We start from the raw sequence: 7881 nt of genomic DNA, 5'->3' as shown, positions 1-7881 counted from the left end.
TTTTTTTTTTTTTTTTAAAGATTTTATTTATTTATTTGAGAGAGAGAATGAGAGAGAGAGCATGAGAGGGGTGAGGGTCAGAGGGAGAAGCAGACTCCCTGCTGAGCAGGGAGCCCGATGCGGGACTCGATCCCGGGACTCCAGGATCATGACCTGAGCCGAAGGCAGTCGCTCAACCAACTGAGCCACCCAGGCGCCCCACACTCTGCTCTTTCAATGGCTACGTAGATCAGAGTTGATAGTTAGAAATGGGGTCTTTGGGTCGTCCCAATAAATCTGCTGGAAACGTTACCATATCTGGCCCCGGGGAGCAGAGTTGTCACGAAGTCTGTTCCCCCCAGTAGCCTCAGAGTTCAGAGTCCCCAAAGTTGCTCCATATCCCCAAGTTGAGAGGCAACAGGACAGTCATGGCTAAGAGAACAGCCCACGCCAGCTAGACTGCCTGGGTCCAAACCTTGGCTCTGCTCCTTCTTGCCTGGGTGACTTTAGGCAAGTGACGAACCCCTCTGAGCCTTAGTTTCCTTATTGCTAAAATGGAGACGAAACAACCTAGGCCGGAGGGTGGTGGGGATGAAATGGGTTAGTGTGCGCAAAGAGCTTAGAACAGGGTCTGGCCCACCAAGTGTCATTCCCCCTCTTCTTCTCATCCTTTCCCTCCGCTTCTTCCTCCTTCACCTCAAGAGTAGCTTACCCATGGGGAAAACCCAACTGAAGGACTCCCGTGAGCATGTGAGGTGTCTAACAAGGAAAGGCTCTGGATTAAACAAACAAATGAAGCCTAGCAGTAAGAAAAACATTTATGCCTGCACGTAGGAAAGGGAATCCTCTCATTTTGAAATCATTCCATTTGGAAAGCCAGGATCCTGGATGCAGAAAAAAAAAAAAAAATGGCCACGAGAATGCTTTCAGCTCATTCCTTCTGAACTGGCTGAGATTCTCTCATCATTATGCTAGCCGTCTCCTTATTATCCTCTTTGTCAAAGAGGCGGGTGAGTTTCAATGAAATCCCTTATTCTCTCTTGGTTTAAAATGAGGCTGAAGAGGACAGATATCTGCTTCATTGGGAGAGAGTGCAATTTTATACTCCTAAAGTGGAGTGGTCAAAGTCCAAGTACCCAAAATAAAGAGAGTTCCGAGCTACAACATCCATACATGGAAAATAACAAGCTGATAGAGAAGGGAAGCTCAGAGATCTAGCAATGTTTACTGCTGGTAAACCTGGGAATGAATGGAAAGCAGTCAGTTTAAGGTCCTTCAATCCACAAATACTGCATTAGCCTCCTGGCCCTACATCCGAAAAGGAATGGGATGTCTGGCGGGAGTAGGGGACGTGCGGCTGGTTTTAATGGCTAAAGCCACGGAGTAAGTGGATGTAGTTCTTCCAGTGATTTGCTTGAATAACTGGATCCTGGTATCCACTGTCCACTTCGCCTGGGCTACGGAGACTTGGACTTGTTGAGTTCTTACTGTTGTGTGACAGAGGTAATATTCACATCTGACTTCCCCTGCCTGACATGGCTCCTCTCACTCATGTTTCTTTTCCCCTCTCTTTAGGCTGTCAGTTGACAAATCAGACTAATTTCTAGAAATACCGGGGTCTAGGCTCATGAAGACTATTCCAGTGAGAATAATGGACACAGGCGGTCATGGCATCCCTTGGAGTACTTAGAAGGACAGGGCTGAAGGAAGAGTGGCTTTAACCTGTGAAGAAATACTTGTTCTGACATGCTTCACTGGGGATTCCTTACTTTTCTTGTAGAACCAGACAACTATAGACATGAAAAAACCCCCAATCCCAGAGCAGGATGGGGGCATTTCTTCCACATGGCCAATCAGGAATCGGGGCTATTCATTTGTTAAGCTCAGTATGAAAGTCAATGCAGTCTCATCCACAGTCTGAAGGGCTTTCTAAGAAGAAACATTCTAGACCTAAGAGACATGCCAAGAAGGAACACGATGACCGTGGAGGGTGGGAGTGCTGCGAGTGTCAGCAAGCACATGGAGATGAATTCTGAGCACAGGGGATGGAGAGAGAACAAAAGAAAGCTGGAAAGTTTCTATGGAAAAAGAAAGGTTCTAGTGGGGATTTAGAAGAAGAGAGGAAGGCCAAGGGTGGGATAGCTCTCGGATGGTCCCATCTTCATGAACATGAACAGGTCACCTGAGAACAGGGCTCATTAATGATGGTCAGACTCTTCTATCACTCCGAAAAGATCAGAGTGTTTCAGCACATTTCAAAGTTTAGGTGAGAGCACAGCAACTCAAAAACCATAGATGATGGAGTTCATTTTTATATTTTTTTGAGAAGTATGTCTCACTAACGATGTTTCCTTCCTTATCATTACGACCCAGCGATGCTAGTGTTTCTGCAGGAAATGTGGACAAAAGCAAAAACGATGCTAGACTGACACATGAGCATCTACATTTGGAGGTGCTGTTATTTTCTCCAGTTTTGTTTGATTTTGAGAACTTTGAAAACTTGGGTAGATTTTTATGATGTTAAAAAAAATGAACTACCTTGTGCACCACTTCCCTCAAGATCTCTGAGTTCCAGCCAAGATGGCATCTCAGGTGTAATCTTGCTGTTTTATTGGAAAGAGAAATCAAGAGTCTTAGGTAAAAGGGCACTTGTCTTGAGTACTGACAAACTGCTTTTAAACAGTTGCTTCCAGTTTTCAGTTACCTTGTGGAAGTTCATAGAGGTAGCTCAATTTCATAAAAAGAGATTCAATTTTCTCCTTTGGCTCTTTGCAAACGTGTTGGATAAATGAGCTTGGGTTGAGTATGTTGGGAGTTCAGTCATCTCTCCTGCCTCCCTAGCTAGGACTGCACGTGGAGTGCTGTCAAGAGTTTTCATAGCTGTAGCTCTCTTTCTTTTTAATAAATCCACCATAAGCTATGCTTAATTCTATGCTAGGGGACACAGAGGAAGAAGGTGTTCCTTTCTCAGTTAAGGAGCCAAGACCCATGAAACAATGAACAATACAAGAAAATATTTAAATGCTGGGCTCTATAAACCAGACTAAGCCCTGAAAGTGGTCCAAGAAGGAGCTCAAGGAGGACTACAGTTATCAGGTCGGGCTCTTTAGAATGGGTGTGACTCAGGCTGGGCTCTTGAAAGATGGGTAGGATCGTAATCCGCAGAAGAGAGGAGGGAAGCTATTCCACGCTTGTGGGGAGTAAGAGCTAAGAGAGGCACATAACAGGAGTGAAAGTGGGAAGGAACATGGCATATTTGAGGACAAAGAGAACAGGCAGCCTGGAGTAGAAGGTGTGTGTGGGTTGGTGTCAGACAAACGAGGATGAGTAGTAGGTCAAGGAAGGGTCAGCTTGCTTTATAGAGCACCTTTAAAAACAATCTGAAGACACTGGATAATGTGATAAGACATGGTAGGCACTGACCAACACGATCAAGTAGTTGCGTCACAAGAAAAGCCTGGACTAGAGTAGTAATGCACGTGTACAGTGGAGGAAGAACAGTCATAGACTCCCGCAGCCCACGGTGGCCAGTTTCACGGGGAGATCAGAAGTCAGGGATCCTGGGAATGTAAGACTGTCATTGGCTATGTCCCTAACCTTTGAGTTCCACCTCCCTTGCCCTGGGGTGCAGGGAGCAAGAGGAATGTGGTGTGCGTTGAGGCTGGAGAGACAGCCCTAGGAGTCTTCTTTCACCTCCCTCACGAGGTCTACCCCTCTTCATTACTTGCTTTTCCAACCCCTTTCCCTGTAGCACCTGGCACAGTTGCCATTTCATATCGACTCGTGTCATTATTTGATAAACGTGTCTTCCTCACTACACTCCGCAAGGGCAGGTCCCTTGTTTGCTTCGTTCACCATTGTATCTCCAGCACCCACACAGCGCTAGGTACTCGGTGGTTGCTCCAGAAGTGTCTGCTGGGTGAAAGAAGGTAGACATTTCCATTCTTTCAGCCTATAAAGAGAGAGCGGTGGGACAAAGGTGTTCCCCTGTGGTTGCGAGTGGGTAGGTTGAGGCCATGACGGGAAGAGCAGGGCAGTATGGTTACTCTTCTAGGATTAGCTGCCTGTGCCAACGTGTCACACACGTTCTCTCGCCCCCTCTATGCCCTTGCCCTAGGAGAGGTCCCTTGTCATGGTCCCATGAATGGCTCCCGCCAGGGAGTGTAAGAGCTCGGGGCTCTAGAGCCAGGCTGACAAGGTTCAAATTCTAGCTCTACCACTCACTACCACATATCCTTGGGCCAATCACGGAACTTCCCTGCCTCAGTCTCCTCATCCGTAAAATGGAGCTAATAACAGTTCTAACTTTGTTGGGAGGATTAAACGAGATATTACGCACGTAAGTACTTAGACTACAGCCTGGCACAGAGTAAGTGTGACATATGTACACTGTCTACACGGGCTTGGCTCTCAATACAGCAAAGAGCCTATCCCCAAAACCTCTCCCTTGTCTAGAGTCCAAGTACATAGCCTTCCCCTTTGCTTTGGCAAGGTAGGCAGGAGACAGGAAGCAGAAATGATAAGCGGGGTAGAGGCAAGTTGGGGGTGGGTCTGGGTTTGAGGCCTGCCTGCCCAGAATGTGGCAGTCGTATGAGAATTTTCTTCTGATCAAGTTTCCCTTCAGGTTCCAGTGGCTGTTTGCACGCCACTTCCAGTCCAGATGAGGTTTGCTCAAGTGCCAGCAAGGATATGCCTCCTGCCAATGTTCTGACCACCCCAGCCTCAAGGACAGGTCTAAATCCCTGAGGCTGGGGTTGAGATCCAGTCCGTGGCTCAGACTGCCATGTGACCCAGGAAGAGAGGCGCGCACCCGGGTCTGGGGATGGCGCAGACAGCCTGTGTCAATGGGGCCCTTTATGTGCAAGCTCAGCACTCAAAAGTTATTTCTTCTGCAGTATTTTGCCTGCAATTAGGGTGGTCAGCATAGGGGAGAAGTGTGTCTGCATTCCCTGCTGTAGGAGTAATATGCTTATGCAAGACAGACCTTTGTAGAAACATCGGTTAAGCAGGAAAAAAAATAATGAGGTGCTTCCAAAATTAGCACTTCAAAGGAGATTCAATCACATTCTACACAACTGAAAGATGTAAAGAAATTAGGGGCAGAGAGAAAAGCATCAATTTTATGAAAGTGGAGGACTGAGCCTTCACAGGGAAAGATGAAAGAGAAGGGTTTATTGAGGCTGGAGGAGAGATGGCGGAGAAAGAACTTCGCGAATTGGCAGGTGTGTGAAGGGATAGCGCATGATCAGGCAGAGCTCGCTTTTATGTGTTGCTTCTGAGGGCACCATAAAAGGAAAGAAAGTTAAATTGTGACAAGAGAAGAGTCGAGAAGATGGTGAGTCCCAGGATCTGTTACCACAAGAGGGACGAGAAATGACGTTCTATGTGTGGAGATTAAGTAAAGAAAAAAAGGCAAGACTATCAGACAGAGAGGAGGGGGTGCAATCGTACTTAACCCCAGGCCAATAAATACAATAATATTATATGAAATATAATCATTGTCTCGTATGAAGCAACAACTCTGTATAAGAATTTCCCCTAGCTCTTCACGTCATCTTGGTTAATTTTTACAACCTTTCCATGGGTGATAGGTACTATAATCTCCATTTTCAGAGCTGAAAAAAAACAAGGCTCTGTGGGGGCAAGCAGCTCGCCTACATCACTAGTAGGTGGGAGCTCCATAACACCAAATCTGAGTCCTTCTGGCTTCAGAGCCTACGTCCGCTGCCCCACACCGTCTCTCAGAGGCAATAACATGTCTTTTGGCAATTTCCTTTCTCTTATGAATTGTTCTTCAGTTTAGATTTCTCACCGTATCCTTTTCCCCCAAACAAAATAATCTCAGCCTGACAAGGGGCTTATAGCACCTTGCTGGTTATGTGAGCAACCACGTGTATGCGTCTGCTCCGTACAGGTTCTCTTCCCTTCAGAGCAGACTCAAGTGACGTTGGGGCAAAGGTGGGTAGGAAGATGAGGAACAAAATACCCATCTCTTCTGGCTTAAATGTCATAGCTCTACTGACGTACAGACACACGCACTGTGAGAAAGCAGGAGAGAAAGATCCAGGGCCTTCTTGGAGCACAAACCAAATCAGGCTGTGGCTAAATCCACACTGACTTGTGAAGACCACTAGAAAGAGCATATGAAAAGGGATGAGCATACACTGGTACTCAGAACAAGGTCATTTCTTCCTTTCTTTTTTTTTTCTTTTAAAAAGATTTTATTTATTTATTTGACAGAGAGAGAGAGAGCACAAGCAGGGAGAGTGGGAGAGGGAGAGGGAGAAGCAGACTCCCTGCCGAGCAGGGAGCCCGATGTGGGACTCGATCCAAGGACCCTGGGATCATGACCTGAGCCGAAGGCAGACGCTTAAACCACTGAATGACCCAGGCGCCCCAAGGTCATTTCTTCCTAAAAGAAGAATTATTACTTATAGTGTATATTAGAATATATAGAATATATTACTTAGAGTGTCCTGAAGGGCAATGGGGGAGGAAAAACCACCTGGGGATCAGAAATGACCGTGAACCCATTGGGTTCAGCCAGCACCACCCCTACCACAGTCCATCGGTAATTCAGAGGCAGAAGACACAGCAATAATATATGTTAGTTGCATCTAATTCAAACTGTAATTTCGGCAGTTATTTCCAAGCTAGTGTGTGTTCATTCAGAGTGCCTACTCTGTACCTAGAGCAGGGAGGGGTAAGAAGAGATGAACCAGAAATAGTTCCTGCCTTAAGGAGCTCAGAATTGGTAGGGAGGGTAAGACATGGGTACACATAATTAAAAAAAAAGAAAAAAAAGTAACACAGTGATTAATGTTACAGGAGCATCACCCGGTAAGGGCGGAGGAGTCTCAGAAAGGAGGAAGGTTTACTCCTAACCTACAGGATTAAAAAAACAAAATGCTTCGTGGAGGAGGTGGTAGTTGGGCTGGCCTTTGGATAAGCAGGAATTCAGGGTGGAGAAATGAGGGATGGCAGTGGGACGGCAGAGAAGAGAGAAAGGCCTTCCATCTGGTATTTACTGTAATGCGGCCAGAGGACTGCCTGTGTCAGAATCTGAGGAGGCCGTGTTTGAACTGTATCTTGAGAAACCCGTAGGATTTCCACAGACAAGAGATGGAAGGAAAAGTATTTTCCAGAAAGCGGCAATGTTCCCTCCTCTAAGATATTGCTGTACATGTGCAGTTCTTACTTAGGCAGCCACTTTGTTCCCCTGACCTCCCAGTTCCTTATCATGAAATGGCTGTCACTCATTCACCCCAGAGTTGGTTGCTGTATGGTTGGAAGTAGAGGCTCTGACCAATCAGAGAGTGATATCTGTTACTTTTCTATTGCTTTCAGGTTTCGGACTTTTAACATGCTCAGTTGAAGTGCACTAAACGCAAACAGAAACCACTGTTCGGGGCTGCCTCCCGTCATCTACGTGGTCTCAGGAATGGATTCTCAAAGCAGAGTCTACGGACCACCTGCCTCCGAGTGGACAGTGGGGTCTGCCCACATGCACATCCCGGGACCCCACCCCAAAGCCGCTGAATCACAATCTTGCAATTATTGTCTGAGGCTCTGAAAGTTCTCCAGGTGATTCTGAAGCGCACTACAGTTGGAGAAATCTTGAGGGGGGAGAGCGAAGGCACGAAGGCAAGAGAGCAAAGGGATACTGTGAGTAGAATCTGATGTGTGTGAATGGAAGAATGTGGGCCTAGAAAGGTAAGCTGAAGCTACGGTGTGGGAGGCCTTCACTGTCTGGGGCAGGGGGTGGATGTGTATTCCTGGCAACAGGGAGCCATTCTTTTCAGGGGCAAAGTGAAGTGGGGGAGAGCCTGGAGTCTGCACTACTAGCTACGTAACCTTGGACTAAGCTGTTAACCTCGCTCCGCCTCAGTTTCATCATCCATA

At 46.7% G+C, this 7881-nt stretch overlaps 1 protein-coding gene across 11 annotated transcripts in view; it reads right to left on the bottom strand.

Annotated features, from left to right (window-relative positions):
* Positions 1 to 7881, bottom strand: part of CHRDL1 (chordin like 1) — a 120452-nt gene that overhangs the window by 35654 nt on the left and 76917 nt on the right. The window lies entirely within an intron of this gene.

Source organism: Leptonychotes weddellii, chromosome X, assembly GCF_054177405.1.
Source record: "Leptonychotes weddellii isolate Sample4059 chromosome X, ASM5417740v2, whole genome shotgun sequence".
NCBI lineage: Eukaryota > Metazoa > Chordata > Mammalia > Carnivora > Phocidae > Leptonychotes > Leptonychotes weddellii.
Note: the sequence above shows the minus strand (reverse complement) of the source record. Positions and strands in the feature narration are given on the sequence as shown.